Source organism: Saimiri boliviensis, chromosome 2 (assembly GCF_048565385.1).
Source record: "Saimiri boliviensis isolate mSaiBol1 chromosome 2, mSaiBol1.pri, whole genome shotgun sequence".
Classification (NCBI taxonomy): Eukaryota; Metazoa; Chordata; class Mammalia; order Primates; family Cebidae; genus Saimiri; species Saimiri boliviensis.
The window spans coordinates 158978157-158998042 of NC_133450.1; the positions used below are offsets into that span (position 1 = coordinate 158978157).

The 19886-nt window shown below is 35.3% G+C and overlaps 1 protein-coding gene and 1 non-coding gene across 2 annotated transcripts in view; one reads left to right on the top strand and one right to left on the bottom strand.

Annotated features, from left to right (window-relative positions):
* Positions 1-19886, top strand: part of JAK2 (Janus kinase 2) — a 120547-nt gene that overhangs the window by 15495 nt on the left and 85166 nt on the right. The window lies entirely within an intron of this gene.
* On the bottom strand, positions 17666-17772 carry LOC120360720 (U6 spliceosomal RNA). The gene has a single exon (XR_005577151.1). It is a non-coding gene; the product is annotated as a U6 spliceosomal RNA (small nuclear RNA).

Sequence of the window (19886 nt, forward strand, 5' to 3'; positions counted from 1 at the left end):
AGTTTACTCATCTTTTATTTCCTCTATCATTTTTCACTTAGATGTTGGATTTAGAAAGGAGGTACATAATGTGACATAGTTTTTGGTTTAGAAATAACCAACATGGTTGGATTTAAAACAGACTGAAGAAATAGCTGGAAATGTCCAATTTCAAATGTGTAAGGGAACCAGTAAGAAAAGCATGAAGAACAGCTAATAGCAGTAATTTTTAAAAGAGTATTTACAAACATTTGAAAATGTTTATGTAGTTTAAAGGAATTATTCAAATATAAAGAGAGGTATAACATAAAAATGAAAAAAAGGCATATATATATATATATATATATATATATATACTCATTGTGGAGATGGTTTTCTAGTAACAGTTACACTAACTTTGAAATGATTTTTAGATGTCATTATGCCAGCTTTTAGGAGTTATCTTTTTAAGATTTTTGAGCTTATGTTTTATCATGGCCAATTTTTATGCATTTTACATAAATGCTCAAAACTTTTGTTGGTGGAAGGTTTTAATACGTCTATAATTTCTCCGGTGGCTTAAAAAAAATCAATTTGTGGAGCTCTTTGTGGAGGTACCATCTTCTTGTTTGATACATTTGTATATGTATTAAGTGAGAACTGGATAAAGGAGTTGCTTGGGATATGTATAAATATCAGGTAAGAACTTGATAAGGTATTGGTTGGTTTGCAAAAAGTGCCCTCACTGTCAGGTTCTTTCCTGTCTATAGGAATTGGCTAGCCCTGAAAGGGGCAGTCCCTGCAGGGTCAGCAAGGCCCCAAGATGTGAAAGCATCAAAAATACAGAATAAAAAAAATACTTAGTACAGTGTATAGAAATGCATTTGGGTTTGTTTATTTTGTGATGTATCCTGTGATATTGGTAAATTCATGTATAAGTTCTAGTAATTTTTTTGATAGAATCCTCAGCATTTTATTTATTTTATTTATTTATTTTTAAATTATACTTTAGGATCTGGGGTACATGTGCAGATCATGCAGGGTTGTTGCATAGGTACCCACATGGCAATGTGGTTTGCTGCCTCCCATCATCCCGTCATGTACATCTGGCATTTCTCCCCATGTTGTCCCTCCCCAACCTCTCCACCCCACTGCTATCCCTCCCGTGGCTCCCCACCAAGAGACCCCAGCGTATGATGCTCCCCTCCCTGTGTCCCTGTGTTCTCATTGTTCAATATCCACCTGTGAATGACAACATGCAGTGTTTGATTTTCTGTTCTTGTGTCAGTTTGCTGAGAATGATGGTTTTCAGATTCATCCATGTCCTTACAAAGGACACAAACTCATCATTTTTTATGGCTGCATAGTATTCCATGGTGTATATGTGTCACCTTTTCCTTGTCCAATCTATCGTCAGTGGGCATTTGGATTGGTTCCTGGTCTTTGCTATTGTAAACAGTGCTGCTATGAACATACATGTGCATGTGTCTTTATAATAGAACAATTTATAATCCTTTGGGTGTATACCCAGTAATGGGATTGCTGGGTTAAATGGAATTTCTATTTCTAGGTTCTGGAGGAATTACCACACTGTCTTTCACAGTGGCTGAACTAGTTTACACTTCCACCAATGGTGCAAAAGTGTTCCTATTTCTCCACATCCTCTCTAGCATCTGTTGTCTCCAGATTTTTTAATGATCGCCATTCTAACTGGCATGAGGTGGTATCTCAATGTGGTTTTGATTAGCATTTCTCTGATAATCAGTGATGATCATTTTTTCGTGTTTGTTGGCTTCATATATGTCTTCTTTTGAAAAGTGTCAGTTCATATCCTTTTCCCACTTTCGAATGGGTTTGTTTCTTGTAAATCTCTTTTAGTTCTTTGTAGATTCTGGATATTAGCCCTTTGTCAGGTGGGTAGATTGCAAAAATTTTTTCCCATTCGGTTGGCTGCTGGTTCTTTCTAATGTTTGTTTCTCTTGCTGTACAGAAATTCTGGAGTTTAATTAGGTTCCGTTTGTCTATTTTGGCTTTTGTTGCCAATGCTTTTGGTGTTTTAGTCATGAAGTCCTTGCCTATGCCTATGTCCTAAATGGTATTGCCTAGGTTTTGTTCTAGGGTTTTTATGGTGTTAGCTCTTATGTTTAAGTGTTTAATCTATCTGGAATTAATTTTAGTGTAAGGTGTCAGGAAGGGGTCCAGTTTCTGCTTTCTGCACACTGCTAGCCAGTTTTCCCAACACCATTTATTAAACAGGGAATCCTTTCCCCATTGCTTGTTTTTGTCAGGTTTGTCAAAGATCAGTTGGTCGTAGATGTGTGGCATTGCCTCCGAGGCTTCTGTTCTGTTCCATTGGTCTATATCTCTGTTTTGGTACCAGTACCATTCTGTTTTGATTACTGTAGCCTTGTAGTATAGTCTGAAACCAGGTAGTATGATGCTTCTGGCTGTGTTCTTTTTGCTTAGGATTGTCTTGGCTATGCTGGCTCTCTTTTGGTTCCATATGAAGTTTAAGGTGTTTTTTTCCAGTTCTGTGAAGAAGGTCATTGGTAGCTTGATGGGGATAGCGTTGAATATATAAATTACTTTGTGCAGTAAGGCCATTTTTATGATATTGATTCTTCCTAACCATGAGCATGGAATGTTTGTTCATCTGTCTGTATCCTCTTATTTCCTTGAGCAGTGGTTTGTAGTTCTCCTTGAAGAGGTCCTTTACATCCTTTTTTAGTTGTATTCCTAGGTATTTTATTCTCTTTGTAGCAGTTGTGAATGGGAGTTTGCTCATGATTTGGCTCTCTTTAAGTCTGTTATTGGTGTATAGAAGTGCTTGCGATTTCTGCACATTGATTTTGTATCCTGAGAGTTTGTTGAAGTTGATTATCAGTTTAGGGAGATTTTGGGCTGAGATGATAGGATCTTCTAAATATGCAATCATGTCATCTGCAAATAGTGACAATTTGACTTCCCCCTTTCCTAATTGAATACCCTTTATTTTATTTTTTTCTTTTCTCCTCTGATTGTTTTGGCTAGAATTTCCAATACTGTATTGAATAGGAGTGGTGAGAGAGGGCATCCTTGTCTAGTGCCAGATTTCGAAGGGAATGCTTCCAGTTTTTGCCCATTCAGTATAATATTGGCTGTAGGTTTGTCATACGTAGCTTTTATTATTTTGACATATGTTCCTTCGATACCTAGTTTATTGAGGGTTTTTAGCATAAAGGGCTGTTGAATTTTGTTGAAAGTCTTCTCTGCATCTGTTGAGATAATCATGTGGTTTTTGTCTTTGGTTCTGTTTATGTGGTGGATTACATTTATAGACTTGTGTGTGTTGAACCAGCCTTGCGTCCCCAGCATGAAGCCTACTTGATCTTGATGGATAAGCTTTTTGATGTACTGTTGCAATTGGTTTGCCAGTAGTTTGTTGAAGATATTTGCATTGATATTCATCATGGATGTTGGCCTTCTTTTTTTGTTGAGTCTCTGCTGGGTTTTGGTATCAGTATGATATTGGTCTCATAAAATGATTTGGGAAGGATTCCCTCTTTTTGGATTGTTTGGCATAGTTTCAGAAGGAATGGTACTAGCTCCTCTTTGTACGTCTGGTAGAATTCAGCTGTGAACTGGTATGGACCAGGACTTTTTTTGCTTGGTAGACTATTAATTGCTGCCTCAACTTCAGCCCTTGTTATTGGTCTGTTCAAGGTTTCAACTTCTTCCTGGTTTAGGCTTGGGAGGGTGCAAGTGTCCAGGAATTTATCCATTTCTTTCAGGTTAACTGGTTTATATTTATAGAGTTGTTTGTAGTAACCTCTGATGGTAGTTTGTATTTCTGTGGAATCTGTGGTGATATCCCCTTTTTCGTTTCTTACTGCATCTATTTGATTCTTCTCCTTTTTCTTTTTTCCTAATCTGGCTAGCAGTCTGTCTATTTTGTTGATCTTTTCAAAAAAAAAAAACAGCTCCTGAATTTATTGATTTTTTTTGAAGGGGTTTTTGTATCACTATCTCTTTCAGTTCTGCTCTGATCTTAGTTATTTCTTGTCTTCTGCTAGCTTTTGAGTTTTTTTGATCTTACTCCTCTAGCTCTTTCAATTTTGATGATAGGGTGTTGATTTTAGATCTTTCCTTGCTTCTCACGTGGGCATTTATTGCTATAAATTTCCCTCTAAACACTGCTTTAAATGCGTTCCAGAGATGCTGGTACCTTGCGTCTTTGTTCTCGTTGGTTTCAAAGAACATCTTTATTTCTGCCTTCATTTCATTGTTTATCTGGTCGAAATTCAGGAACAGGTTGTTCAATTTCCATGAAGTTGTATGGTTCTGAGTTAGTTTCTTAATTCTGAGTTCTAATTTGATTGCACTGTGGTCTGAGAGATTGTTATGAATTCCATTATTTTGCATTTTCTGAGGAGTGATTTACTTACAATTACGTGGTCAGTTTTTAGAGTAGGTGCAATGCAGTGCTGGAATCCTCAGCATTTTCTGTGCATACAACCATGTCTGCAAATAAAAAGTTTTACTTCTTTGTTTTCAGTCTCTATGTCTTTTATTTCTTTTTCGTACCAAATTGCATTGAGTAGAAACTCCAGTGCTTAATTGAAATGGTGGTGGTGGGCATTCTTTTCTTGTTCCTGATTTTACAGAGAAAGCGTTCAATATATAATCATTAAGTAATGGAAGGTTTTGTAGATGATTTTTATTTTATTCAGGAAATCCCTTCCTTTTCTAATTTATTTTCAGAAATTTCATCATGAATTGGTGTTGATTTTTGTTAAATGCTTTTCCTGCAACATTTGAGATGATCTTATAGTTTTGCTCCATTCTGTTAATAAGGTAAATTACATTGATTCATTTAAAAATATCAAAGCAAACAGTATTACTGGAATAAACCCCTCTTGGTGTTGATGTTCTGACCTTTTTATATGCTGCTGGTTCTATGTTCTGTTATTTTGTTGTGTTCATGAGAAACAATGACCTGTAATTTTTGTGTGTGTGTGTATGATATGCTTTTGCCAGGTTTTGATATTAGGATAATTGTGGCCACATAAAATGATTTGGAAAATAATTTTACAACTGTTTTCTGTAAGAGGTTGTATAGAATTGGTATTATTTTTTTCCTTAGTTGACAGATGTTCCCAGGGAATTCACTTTGGCCAAGAGTTTTCTTTGTTGGTATGTTTTTAATGAAGAATTTCATTCATTGAAGCGATATGATACTATTCAATGTTTCTGTTTCTTCCTATGTCAGGTTTGGTAATTTGTGTCTTTCAAGTAATTTGTTCATCAAATATAACTTGTTAAAGTCATTGCCATGAAGTAGCTCCTATCCTTTTATATCCACTTACTATTTATAAAATCTGTAGTGATGTCCTGCTTTTATTCTGTTGTGGGCAATATGTGTTCTTTTCTCTTTTTGTAAATTGATCATCTTGGAGGTTTTTGAATTTTCTTGGTGTTTTCTGAAAACAAAGTTTGGTTTTATTGATTTTCTTTATTGTTTTTATATATTCTTTTTTTTATTGCATTTTAGGTTTTGGGGGACATGTGTTTTTATATATTCTTGATTTCTGTTCTTCATTCTTCATTCTCTGGTTTGTTATTCTAGCTACCTGGGTAATTAATTTTATATCTTTCTTCTTTTCCAATGTAAGCATTTTTAGTTATACATTCTCCCTAAACACTGTTTTAGTTGTATCCCCAAATTTTATTGTTTCTTTATTATAATTCAGGTCAAAATAATTTCTGATTTCCCTTTTAGTTTCTTCCTTGGGATTATTTAGAACTATGTTAATTTTGTAATAGTGGGAGATTTTCTGCATTTATTTTTGATATTTATTTCTAATTCCGTTTTGTTATGGCCAAGAATATACTTCTTATGAATTCAGTGTTTTCAAATTTATTGAGACTTGGTTTATGGACCAACCCATGATATAACTTAGTGAATGTTCTGATGGGCACTTGAAAAGGGTATATATTCTGCAGTTATTCGGTATTGTGTTCTGTAAATGTCAGTTATGTTTAGTTGGTTGATGTTTGTTAATTCCTGAGAAATAAGTTTTAATATTTTGTATAATAGTTGTTTTATTTCTCTCTCTACATTTTTGTTTCATGTAATTGGTAACTATTATATGCATATATATTTAAGAAGTCTGATTTATAAATCTTTTATGGTCACTGTTTTTATATCCTGCTTAAGAGAGGTCACACTGGTCTGTTATCCATCTTAAATTAATATTTGTGTATGGTATGAAGTAGAGGTTAAGGTTATTTTTTCCCTTATATGAATAGCCAATTCACTAAGCAACATGTTTTGAAATGACCAACATTTCTTCATTGAAATGCAGTGGCACATCTGTTCCAAATTAGGTAGCTGTATGTGAGTATAGATTTTTGGACTCTATTGTGTTCCATTTGTCTATTTCTTCATTTTTGTGCCAATACCAATCTAATTGTTCTATCTTTATGATAAATCTTGATGTCTGGTAATGTAAATCATCAGTTTCCTCTTCAAGATTGTTTTAGCTATTGTAAATCCTTTGTTTTTTGTATAGACTTCGGGATCAACTTGTAAATATCAACAAAAACTGCTAGGAATTTAATTGGAAGTGGGTTGAATCTATAGATAAATTTGGAAAAGAAATGACATCTGAACCATACTGAGTTTTTCTATATTTTTGTATCAAGATAGTCTTGTCCTTCTCTTATTTAGCTAGCATTCGTTTTTCATAGAAATGTTTTATGGATTTTATTGCAGAATTTTTACAGATATTTCAATAGATTGATTCTAGGTATTTGCCTTTTTGTTACTATTATAAATGATACTATTTTTAAATGTTCATTTAAAAATCGCTTCAGATATAGAGAAATACATTTGATTTTTATATATTGGTCTTGCATCTTGTGACTTTGCCAAATTCACTTAGTAGATTCTTTTAAATTTCCTGTATACACAGACATGTCATCTGTGAATACTGACAGTTTCACTTATCCTTTCTAATCATTATACCTTTTATTTAGTTTTCTTGCCTTAGTGAACTAGCCACAATTTCCACTATGGTGTTGAATAGAAATCATGATTTTAGACATGCTTGTTATGTTTTTGAACTAAAGAAGAACAAGATCAATATTCTGCCATTAAAAAATAGTAAGATTTTAAAAAATATTAAATCTTAAAAAAATGTTTTTTTTACTGTTACCCTTTATCAGAGTGAGGAATTTTCCTTTTTTCCTAGTTTGTTGAGATTTTAAAATCATGAACGTCAGTTAAATTTTTTTAGAGGTAGTTTCTGCCTCTGTGAAATGATCATATGTTGCATTTTCTCATTGTTCTAATAATGTGGTAAAATATATTGACTACTTTTTAAAATTTTATATTTTAAATTACATAAAATTATATATATGGTATACAGCATGAAATTTTGTTATATGTATACATTGCAGAATGGCAAAATCAGTATAATTAACATTTGTCCTACCTGACAGTTATTTTTCGTGGTGAGAACACTTAAGGTCTACTCTTAGCAATTTTCAAGTATACAATATATTGTTATTAGCGGGAATCACCATAATGTACAATAGATCTCTTCAGTTTACTCCTCTAACAGAAATTTTGTATCCTTTGACCTGCATCTCCCATTTCTCCTAATGGGACCTTCAGCCTCTGGTAACTGCGATTCCACTTACTCTCTGCTTCTGTGAGTTCAACACTTTTAGATTCTACATATCAGTGAGATCATACAGCATTTGTCTGTCTTTGCCTAGCTTATTTCACTTAATATAATGTCCTTCAGGTTCATCCATGTTGTTGCAAGTGACGGGATTTTCTTCTTTTTTAAGGCTGAATTATATTCCCTTGTGTACGTATGCTGTATTTTATCAGTTCATTTGTTGATGGACACTTAAGTTGATTCTTTATCTTGGCTATTATGAATAATGCTGCAGTGAGCATGGGAGTGTAGCTGTTGCTTCAACATATTAATTTTAATTCCTATACCCAGAAGCAGGATTGATAAATCATATGATTGTTCCTATACCCAGAAGTGGGATTGCTAAATCATATGATAGTTCCATTTTTAGCTTTTTGAGGAATCTCCATTTATTTTTCATAGTTACTGTAAAAATTTACATTCTCCCACCCAAGAGTGTACAAGGGTTTCTTTTTCTACACATACTCACCAATGCTTATTATCCTTACGTCTTTTTGATAACAGCCATTCTAATAGGCGTGAGTTGAGATCTCATTGTGATTTTAATTTGCATTTAATGAACATTTTGTTGTGAACATGTTGGCCATTTACATATTTTTTTTTTTTTTCTGAGACAGAGTCTCTGTTGCCCAGGCTGGAGTGTAGTGGTGTGATTGTAGCTCACTGGAGCCTTGACCTCCGAAGCTCAAGTGATCTTCCCATTTTAGCCTCCTGAGTTGTTGGGACTACAGGCAGGTGCCAGCGTGCCTGTCTAATTTTTTTTTTTTTTTTTTAATAGATACAGGGCCTCAATTGCTCAGGCTGGTCTTGAACTCCTGGGCTCAACTGATCCTCCTACCTTTGCCTCCCGAAGTTTTGGGATTACAGGGTTGAGCCACTGCACCCAGCCTGTATGGTCCTTTGAGGAATATCTGTTCAGGTCCTTTGCCCATTTTTAAATCAGGTTATTTGTTGTCTTGCTTTTGAGTTGTTTGCATTTCTTACCTGTTTTGGACATGAGCCCCTTATCATATGGATGACTTGAGGATATTTTCTCCTGTCTCATAGGTTGTCTCTTCACTCTGTTAATTGTTTCCTTTGCTGTGCATAAGTTTTTAAATCTGGTATGATGATCGATTTTTAAACGTTAACTTTGCACCCCTGGGGGTAAATTCATTTGGTCAAGACTTATTATTTTTTAAAATATTATTGGATTTAATTATTTTGTTTAGCATTTTCTTCCAAATATGTTTATGAGAGAGATTCAAGTGTAATTTTTTTTCCATGTCCTTACATATTTTGGTGTCATGTTTGTACTCTCCTCTTAAGAATGTGGGGAAGTGTTTTTTTATTTTCTATTTTCTGAGAGAATTTGTGTAAGCTCAGTGTTTTTTCCTTAGATGTTTGGAAAAATTTCCCAGGAAAGTCACTGGGCATTAAGTTTTCTGTGTTGAAAAGTTTTAAGTGGTATATTCAATTTTTAAATTACTGCATTCATTTGTTCTCATATTGCTGTAAAGAACTATCTGAGACTGGGTAGTTTAGAAAGAAAAGATGTTTAATTGACTTACAGTTCTGCAGGCTATACACGAGGCATGGCTGGGAAGGCCTCAGGAAATTTACAATCATGGTAGAAGGTGAAGGGGAAGTAAGCACATCTTCATATAGCAACAGGAACAAGAGAGCAAAGGAGGTTGTGCTACAAAATTTCAATTAACCAGATCTCATAAGAACTCACTCACTATCAAGAGAATAACAAAGGGGAAATCCACCCCGTGACCCAGTCACCTCTCACCAGGCCACTTCTCTAACATTGAAGATCATAATTCACCGTGAGATTTGGGTGGGGACATAGAGCCAAACCATATCAATTATGTATAGAATTATTCAAATTTTATATTTCTTCTTGTGCTAATTTTGGTAAATTGTTTTAAAAGAAACTTCATTTTTTTTCAATTGGAGAACAGTCCTTATAGTCTTACATTTCACAATTGTAAGTTCTGGTAATAATGTCTACTTTTTAATTCTCAATATTGGTAATTTCTGTTTTATCTTCTTTTTTTCTTGATCAGTCTTTCTAGTGTTTTATCAATTTTAATGCTTTTTAAAAAGCCAACTTTTTACTTTGCTTTTCTTTATTTTCTTTCTATTTTTCTCTGATTTCTGCTTTTGTATTTTCATTTTTATGGTTTTTAGCTTAATTTGTTGTTCCATTCACAACTTCTTGAAATGAAAGTTTATTTAATAACATTGTTCAGCATTTCTTCTCTTCTCATGTGTGAATTTAAGATTATGAATATCTTAGTATACACTTTTACCGCATTTTACTCATTTTCATTACTGATTCAAAGTATTTTTTAAGTTATTTTTTGTACTATGGGTTCTATGAAAGAATATTGATTAATTTACAAAAATACTGGGGTTTCTAGTTTTTTTTTTTCTGTGTATGCTGTGATGCTTGGTCACTGGTTATATTTTCAATAAGAGATTTTTAATTTAGGTGCCATTGGCAAATTTCCATCAATTCAAATACAGAACTTCACATTTTTCAATGCATACATGAGTTTTTGTTGTTGTTGTTGAGGTATTAAGAATAGCATGAATTTATAAAATATTATGTAATCATGGAATGTGAAATATATCCCATTTTGCAACTTAATACACTTTTTATTAGATTGGTGAAAAAGTAATGCATTTTTGCCAATACTTCAATGGGAAAAACCACAATTACTTTTGCACCAACCTAATAATGATAATAATAATAATTATTATGCTATTTTGTCTTTTTTTTTGAGATGGAGTCTAACTCTGTTGCCCAGGTTGGAGTACAGTGGTGCCATCTCAGCTCACTGCAACCTCTGCCTCCCAGATTCAAGCTATTCTCCTACTTCAGACTTCCAAGTAGTTGGGATTACAGACACACGCCACTATGCCTGGCCAGTTTTTTTTGTATTTTTAGTAGAGACGGGGTTTCACCATGTTGGCCAAGCTGGTCTTGAACTTCTGACTTCCAGAGATCTGCCCACCTCGGCCTCCCAAAGTATTGGGATTACAGACATAAGCCACTGCGCCTGCCCCTAATAATGACAATTCTTATCAAACTGCTTACTCAGAATAAAATGAATGGGTTATGGTAAAGCTGAGTTTCACATTTTTATGGTGTATTCTTCAGTGCTGTTATTTGTTCAATACTTAAAAAAATTATATAAATTTTTCACGGTCTATACAACATTAAGTCAATATTGTGAGTCTTAAGTATATAAAATGGTTGCTTGTTCCATTGTTGATGTTTTGAATACAAATTATATTTTGTATGATTTTATTAAGAATTTGTTAAGAATTTTATGGCCTAACATGTGGTCTACTTTCTAAAATATTCCAGCTTCAATTGAAAAGGATTTGTGTTGTTTAGTTGTTATGTGTTTGCTTTTGATTGCTTGTATTTCTCAGTCAAAAGTAGGAAGTGGAGATTAAGAAAAGGGCTGGCAGTTTTGGTGATCGAGGAGCAGAAAGTATGAGACAGTTGTCTTGGATAGTGAGAGAGTAAATGGACTAATGAAATATAAAATGATAGATGAGCCAGTACTAAGGACCTATTTGAGTATGACTCTAAAGAGGGACCAATCTGAATGCACATATGTTTTCATCAGTGATTTTTATATGTGTGGGTAGAAGCTCTGAGTAGACAAAGATAAATTGAACTCTTTTGGAGTTTCCTTGTTATTTTTGGTGTTTGGACCCTTTGCTTGGATCTGTGTTGGTACAGTTTTAAAAAATTAAATGTTATCTTTTCTCAGCAGATCTTTTTAACATGAACCCAGGCGTCTTTAACACCAATACAATTTCTTCTATTATTTTTCTTCTCTGTGTTCTCCTTCTTCCTCCATCTAGAGCTTCTCTTGAGAATTGTACTCCCTGGATTGATCCTCATATTTTTTTTTACCTTTTTGCTCATCATATTTCTTTTCTTTCTGTCTTTGTCTCTTTCACTTTCTCAGTCTTGGATTTGGGAGATTGTCTTAACTGTCTTCCAAATTACTAATTTGGTCCTCTGAGTCATATTATTCAACTCTTTCACTGAATTGTCATCATTTTTATCCTTTAGTGTATAGAGAATTTATTATGCACAACGACTTGCAAATTTTAACAAGTATGATTAGAGCAGCATTTTCTATAACAGCAACTCATAAGTTGGAACCACACAAATCTTATAATAACTGGAATGAATGGGCAAAGTGGGTGGCTTGATGTTCAGACCTGAGCAGGTGTTAAACACCTGGGGGAAAAGGAAAGAGACAATGATCCATTTATTTATTTCTGTAGGAAGTACAAAAGAGCCAAAATGAAAAAAAAAAATACTGCTTCATGATAAAGAATAAAGCCATAAAGAATATCCACAAAATTGTGTATAGTGGGGACATCTGAGACAGAATGAAAACAAAGTCAGGGCAGAGCAGCACAGGAAGACTATGAAATGCCCAGGCTCTCTTCATTGCTAGTAATGATTTTTTTTTTAAATTTTATAAACTTTATTTATTCTCTGCTCCTTTTTTGTAATCTAGTGATGCTTTATTTTTCAGAATATTCTTAAATCTCTCTGAGAATACCAAGAAAGATTTTAAATGAAGTTCTCTTCCCTGCATTATCTATTTCTTCTGGGGTCAGTTGTTTTCTGGTCCCTTTTGGTCCTACTCTTTTGTGCCTACCATCCCTGCCCCATCCCCATCCTAACTGTATAACAACAATCCTTGATAATCATTGCATATTTATGCTTTATTAATGTGTGGCAGACAGCTGTTTTTATGCTTGTTGATGTCTTCTTCTGTGTATTATTTTTTTCTTCAGTTAAATAATGTTTTTAAGAGTCACAGTCTTGCTCTGTTGCTCAGGCAGGAGTGCAGGGGCTGGCACCTAGCTCACTGTAGGCTCAAACTTGTGGCCTCAAGCCGTCTTCCCACCTCAGCCTCCCAAGTAGCTAATAATACAGATGAACACTACATGCTGGCTAATTTTTAGATTTTTTTTTTTTTTTTTTTTTTTTTTTTGGTATCACTATGTTGCCAGGGTGAGTCTTGAACTCCAAGCTCAAGAGATCCTCTCACCTTAGACTTCCAAAACTGCTGGGATTGCAGGCATGAGCCACTGCACCTAGTCTATGTATGTTTTAAGTAGAATCTGTTTCCTCTATTCTGTCATTCTAATCCTGTCTACTTTTTTTTTTTTTTTTTGAGACGGAGTTTTGCTCTGGTTACCCAGGCTGGAGTGCAATGGCACGATCTCGGCTCACCGCAACCTCCGCCTCCTGGGTTCAGGCAATTCTCCTGCCTCAGCCTCCTGAGTAGCTGGGATTACAGGCATGTGCCACCATGTCCAGCTAATTTTTGTATTTTTAATAAAGATGGGGTTTGTGCCATGTTGGCCAGGCTGGTCTCGAACTCCTGACCTCAATTGATCTGCCCACCTCAGCCTCCCAAAGTGCTGGGATTACAGGCATGAGCCACTGTGTCTGGCCATCAATTCCCTTTTAATACATTTAAGAAATGGAAGAATAACAATATAATTGCTTACATATTTACTCTTTTGAGTTCTTCATTCCTTTCTGTAAATCTGAGTTTACATGTAATATTTCCTTTAATCCAAATTATTTTTTTTTTATCAGTTCTTATAGTGTGAGTTTGTTGGTGATGTACTCTCTCAGCATCCATTTATCTGAAAATGTTTGTTTTGCCTTGAGTTTTGAAAATTCTTATTTTTTATGATACAACAGATTGAGTGGTATCAAAATTATTTTTCAGGATTGTAGAATTCTAGGTTGACAGCTTTCACCCTCTCCCTACTAGTACTTTGTCTTCTGGCCTCCATTGCTTCTGAAGAGATGTCAGTTCTGTTTCTTATCTTGGTTCTCCAGAATGTATGTGACTCCTTTTAAGATTTTCTTTTTTTCTTTGGTTTTTAGCAGTTTGGCTATAATGTGACTAAGTATGGGTTTATATAGATTGGAGTCAGATGAATTTTTTTGATTGGTGGTTTTTTTTAAACAAACTTGGACAACATTTACCTATTATTTTTTCAAATATTTCTTCTGTTCTGCCTATATGTATCAGATTTTGTTGCTGCTGTTGTTCTTCAGTGGTGTGATCGTGGCTTTCTGCAGCCTCAAACTCCTGAGGGCAAGTAATTCTCCCGCCACAGCCTCCCAAGTAGCTGGGACTACAGGCAGGCAGCACCATGGCCAGCTAATTAAAACTTTCTTTTCTCTTCTTTCTTTTTTTTTTTTCTTTTTCTTTCTTTTTTTTTTTTTTTTTTGTAGAGATGGGGTCCTGCTATGTTGTCAGGGCTGGTCTTGAATTCCTGGACTCAAGCAATAACTTCTGCCTTGGCCTCCCAAAATGTTCGGATGACAGGCATGAGCCACAGCTCCTGGCCTAGATTTCTTGATACTGTAGAGTTTACATATGGCTTATCTTCATGCATTATGTTAATTTTTTAATGTAAATTCTTTTACATGTGTATCATAGTAAACAATGTCTTTAAAATAAATTTCAACATTTGAGTCTGCTGTGGGTCCATTTCTATTATAAATACTTTTCTTTTAACTCCCCCATTTCTCTTTTCATGTTTAGGAAGTTTCATTGACTGCTGTGCATTGTGGGTGATACAGTGTAGAAACTCCGGAAGGTGTGGATTTCAATCTTCCTCTGAAGTATTGAATTTTGTTCTAGCAGGCAGTTAAATTACTGGCACATCACCTTGATCCTGTGGAGGCTTTGTTTTAGGCTTTATTAGGACAGGTCTGTTTCAGTTTGGCCATTAGTTCTGGCAAGCGGCTCTTATTTTTCAAGTGTGGCTTTTCTACAGTTTCAATGGAAAGCCTGAGATATTTACCAATTCTCTCTAACACTAAACCCTGACTCTCCAGGACCAGACAGCTGTTGAAATCTCTTCCCAGTTCTTTCAGATTTCTAGCTGTTGCCTCTCCCTGGGCTTGGATTTTCATGCTATGAATGGGAATTCAGGAGTCATTGCCAGCTGACTCCCAGTTTCCTGAGATTTCTGCTCTCAAGTTTTAGCTCTTCTAGCAGCTCCAGACTTCATTCTCTGATACTTTTTCACCCAGTAAGACTGCAGCTTTTTACAAGAGCTCTGTCCCCTCCTCGGTCCCCTGCCTGTACACAACAGACTGTGTAGCTGTCTTAGGAAGGAAGAAGGGTAAGTATGGGCCTCATTCAGTGTATTCCCCTTCTTTCAAGAGTCATATCACCCCTACCTAGTTTGTATCTGCTTTTGTTTCCTTGACAATGTCTTCAAATGGTGTTTTTATAAACACATATTTTAAAAAAAGTTTATAATTGTTGTCAGCAGGAAAATTAGTGTAGTATAAATTCTCTCATTACTGAAAATTTCTATGTTCAAAATTACTTTAAAATATTTTTATCATTTCCTTGGTGTTTAGGGCAGACGGGAAATGCACAGGATTTTTCTGAACTTCTCATTAAGGGAGGCAATCCAGCCTTGGTCTGGAGATCCTGAAATTATATTGTATGTATAACAAAATAATTATTTTGTTATTTTTATGAGCATAGCATTAATAAATTAAATATTTAGTAAGATTTGTATCTCAGGACTTTTCTACCTGCTGAGAATAGGTTGTTTGACAAGGCAGATGAGGTTCTTTTTTGAGTTATAAGGTATTGAAGCCTGTAATTTAGTAGCAGAAGGAGCACATAGCAAGAGTTGTATGATGAGGTTGGAAAGGTAGACAGCAAACAAATAATGTAGGACTCATGGAATTTTAGTCTAAACATTCTTAAAATATGACGGTGGCTCCTGTGTGGAGATTTTGTAATTGGGAGGCATAGTAGACTTAGGGAAAATAGGAGGACACTGCAGTAGTTCAAGAGTGAAATAATAGTTTCCTACTGTATGATGGTAGTTGTGGAGAAAAAAGCCAGTGGATTTGAAATACAGTTTGGAAGTAAAACTGTATCAGTACATATTGATGGATTGGATATGGGGTGAAAGAAAGAGAAGAATAAAGGTTGACTAAATTCTTTATTATTGCAAAGTATGAAAGCTTGTTAGGACCTCTCTTCTGTTCATATTTTCTTTCTTGCTCAGTAAGAAAACAATTCAAAGCACTTTTTCCCCAATAACTTATATCTTCTTCTTTTGTGATGAAAGTACATTTTAAAATGAGTGGTCTTTAGAGTGTAATATAAAATTCTTTTACATTTCACCTTACCATATTTAGGTTTACTAAAGTAGCATATGAATAATTGTAGGAAAAATGTGTATCTACTTGGACTAAAAAAATTTGGTATACTAAACAAAGTAAATCAAAATGGCTAAATCACATGGATATTAAATGTATCTCAAATGTATTTTATATTCTTAGCTTCTTCTTTAGACCACTCCACTGCCTTTTGGGACATTTCTTTGGAAAAGTTGAGAAGCACTGACCTATCTGAACCTGTCAGTCCAGCCAAACTTGTCTCTACTTTGTTCTAGGAACATGCTGTGTACATTCCTCTTTTCCATGTTTTTCATGCTTTTCTCCCTGCCAGTAATGCCCTGTTTTTCATTATTGTCTAAATTCTATTTTTCTTTTAAGATCCAGCCTATGTTTTTATTGTTGTGTGAAACTTCTAAAACTTTCTTTGCTTTTAGGAATGATGATAATTTTATTCTTGTCACTTTGTAGCACTTAATTTTTTTTAAATTTTTTTTTAATTTATTTTTATTTTTATTTTTATTTTTTAATTGCATTTTAGGTTTTGGGGTACATGTGATGAACATGCAAGATTGTTGCATAGGTACACACTTCGCAGTGTGGTTTGCTGCCTTCCGTCCCCTCACCTGTATCTGTCATTTCTCCCCATGCTATCTCTTCCCACCTCCCCACCCCCGCCCCTCCCCCATTTCCCCCCAACAGACCCCAGTGTGTAGTGCTCCCCTCCCTGTGTCCATGTGTTCTCATTGTTCAACACCCACCTATGAGTGAGAATATACGGTGTTTGATTTTCTGCTCTTGTGTCAGTTTGCTGAGAATGATGGTTTCCAGGTTCATCCATGTCCCTACAAAGGACGTGAACTCATCGTTTTTGATGGCTGCGTAATATTCCATGGTGTATATGTACCACATTTTCCCTATCCAGTCTATCATCGTTGGGCATTTGGGTTGGTTCCAGGTCTTTGCTATTGTAAACAGTGCTGCAATGAACATTCGTGTGCACGTGTCCTTGTAGTAGAATGATTTATAATCCTTTGGATATATACCCAGTAATGGGATTGCTGGGTCAAATGGGATTTCTATTTCTAGGTCCTTGAGGAATCGCCACACTGTCTTCCACAATGGTTGAATTAATTTACATTCCCACCAACAGTGTAAAAGTGTTCCTATTTCTCCACATCCTCTCCAGCATCTGTTGTTTCCCGATTTTTTAATGATCGCCATTCTAATTGGTGTGAGATGGTATCTCAATGTGGTTTTGATTTGCATTTCTCTGATGACCAGTGATGATGAGCATTTTTTCATATGTTTGTTGGCCTCCTGTATGTCTTCTTTTGTAAAGTATCTGTTCATATCCTTCGCCCATTTTTGAATAGGCTTGTTTGTTTTTTTCTTGTAGATCTGCTTTAGTTCTTTGTAAATTCTGGATATCAGCCCCTTGTTAGATGGGTAGACTGCAAAAATTTTTTCCCATTCTGTTGGTTGCCGATTCACTCTACTGACTGTTTCTTTTGCCGTGCAGAAGCTGTGGAGTTTGATTAGGTCCCATTTGTCTATTTTGGCTTTTGTTGCCATTGCTTTTGGCGTTTTGGTCATGAAGTCCTTGCCTACACCTATGTCCTGAATGGTTTTGCCTAGATTTTCTTCTAAGGTTTTTATGGTAATAGGTCTGATGTTTAAGTCTTTAATCCATCTGGAGTTAATTTTGGTGTAAGGTGTCAGGAAGGGGTCCTGTTTCTGCTTTCTGCACATGGCTAGCCAGTTTTCCCAACACCATTTATTAAACAGGGAGAAAAATATGGAACGCTTCACGAATTTGCGTGTCATCCTTGCGCAGGGGCCATGCTAATCTTCTCTGTATCGTTCCAATTTTAGTATATGTGCTGCCGAAGCGAGCACTGTAGCACTTACTTTTTAAAATTTATTTTGTACTTAGATGATGTATAATTTACTATAAATAATAGATTTTTAAGAGTTGGGACGAATGGCTGAGATTTAATTAGTTATGTAAGTGAAAAAGCTGAGACTGATTTGTTGTGTAACTAGTTTGCAATAAGAAAGGATGAAAACTTATTTTGGGGTCTCTTGGCTCCCAGTTCAGTAATTTTTCTAATCTGCATTACTTCTTGTAATTATTAGTATACGACTAAATTTTGAAAATATTAACTTTTAAAATGTGATATTTAAAGTACTGGTTTTCCAGTTTTCATGTACAGATGGATTAAAATTTATTATAAATTTTATTTACTTTTTTTTTTTTTTTTTTTTTTTGGTAGAGACAGGTTCTATGTTGCCCAGACTGGACTTGAACTCCTGGGCTGAAGTGATGCTCTCAACCCAGCTTCCCAGAGTGCTGGGATTACAGGTGTGAGCTACTGTACCCAGCCTCTTATTTACTCTTTATTCAACTGATTTATTAATCAACACATGCTGATGAAACTTTAATATAGCTTTTATTTACTCTTCATTTATTCAGCAACTTTCATGTGTCAGAGAGTATCCTAGGCACTGAGTGCAGTAGTAAATAATATATCAAGGTTCTTACCTTCAGGAAACTTACATTCTGGTGGTACAAGACGTTGAGCAAAACCATCATCTAATCTCTGGTGGGAAAATATCTGAACAGCTGTGGCCACTTGGGTGGTTAGAGCAGGGATTGATGGAGAAGGAGCATGAAAGAACTTTCTGGGATGCTGATAGTTTCTTAGGGCTTTGGGTTACATAGGTATATGCAGTGTCCAGACTTATTGACTGGTACCCTTAAGATTTGTGCATTTGATTATATTTAGGAGGGAAAAATCCTGTGAAACTAAAATAGATGTAACTGATATGAGAGTTATAAAGAACAATATGTTAAACACCCATGAAACTACCACCCACCCCAGGAACTAGTACATTGCCAACAATTTGCACGTACATATGTGTTTTTCCTGAGCAGTCCTCCTGTCCGTCTCACAGAAAAAATCCTTGTATTATATTTTGGGATTAACATTTCCTTGATTTCTGATTCTTTTTTTTTTGTGGGGGAGATTTATTTAACACATGTATATGCCTAAACAATGTACGATTCAGTTTTGTTTTTGAAATTTAGAAAAATGATATTTTACAGCTTCTAGTTTTTTGTAACTGCTTTTACAAAATTGTATTTTTAAGATTTATCCACGTTACATAAAGCTATAGATCCTTTATTTTAACAACTGAGGAACATATTCTGTAGTATAAATACACCGATGTATTTACCCATTTTCCTCATTGGGTTGCTTGCAGTTTTTGCCTTTGGAAGCTGAGGCACCATGAATAGTCTTCTGATGTGTCTCTTGGTGTAATTATTCATGAGGTTTGTAACTGAATGTAGAATTGTAGCAGTTCTCAGAATCTGGTCTCTAGAGGGTGCCTAGGTATCCCACAACCTGTTCAAGGGGTTAATGAAATTAAAATGAAGTCTGGGCACGGTGGCTCATGCCTATAATCCCAGCACTTTGGGAGGCCAAGGTGGGTGGATCACGAGGTCAAGAGATCAAGACCATCCTGGTCAACATGGTGAAACGCTGTCTCTACTAAAAATACAAAAGTTAACTGGGCATGGTGGCACATGCCTGTAGTCCCAGCTACTTGGGAGGCTGAGGCAGGAGAATTGCTTGAACCCAGGAGACGGAGTTTGCAGTGAGCCGAGATCGCGCCATTGCACTCCATCCTGGGTCACAAGAGCGAAACTCCGTCTCAAAAAAAAAAAAAAAAAAAAAAAAAAAAGAAAAAGAATTAAAATGATTTTCATAATAATGCCAACATGTTAAATGTCTTTTTCATTTAGTTGACATATGCACAAATGGTACAAAAGTAATAGTGAGTGAAACTGCTGGCATCTTAACACAAATCAAAGGAGTCATGCCAGCTGTAGTTGTGATCTTTATATTCTTTTTTTTTTTTTTGAGACAAGGTCTCACTTTGTTACTCAGGCTGCAGTGCAGTGGCATGAGTACAATCACTGCTCACTGCAGCCTCAACTTCCTGGA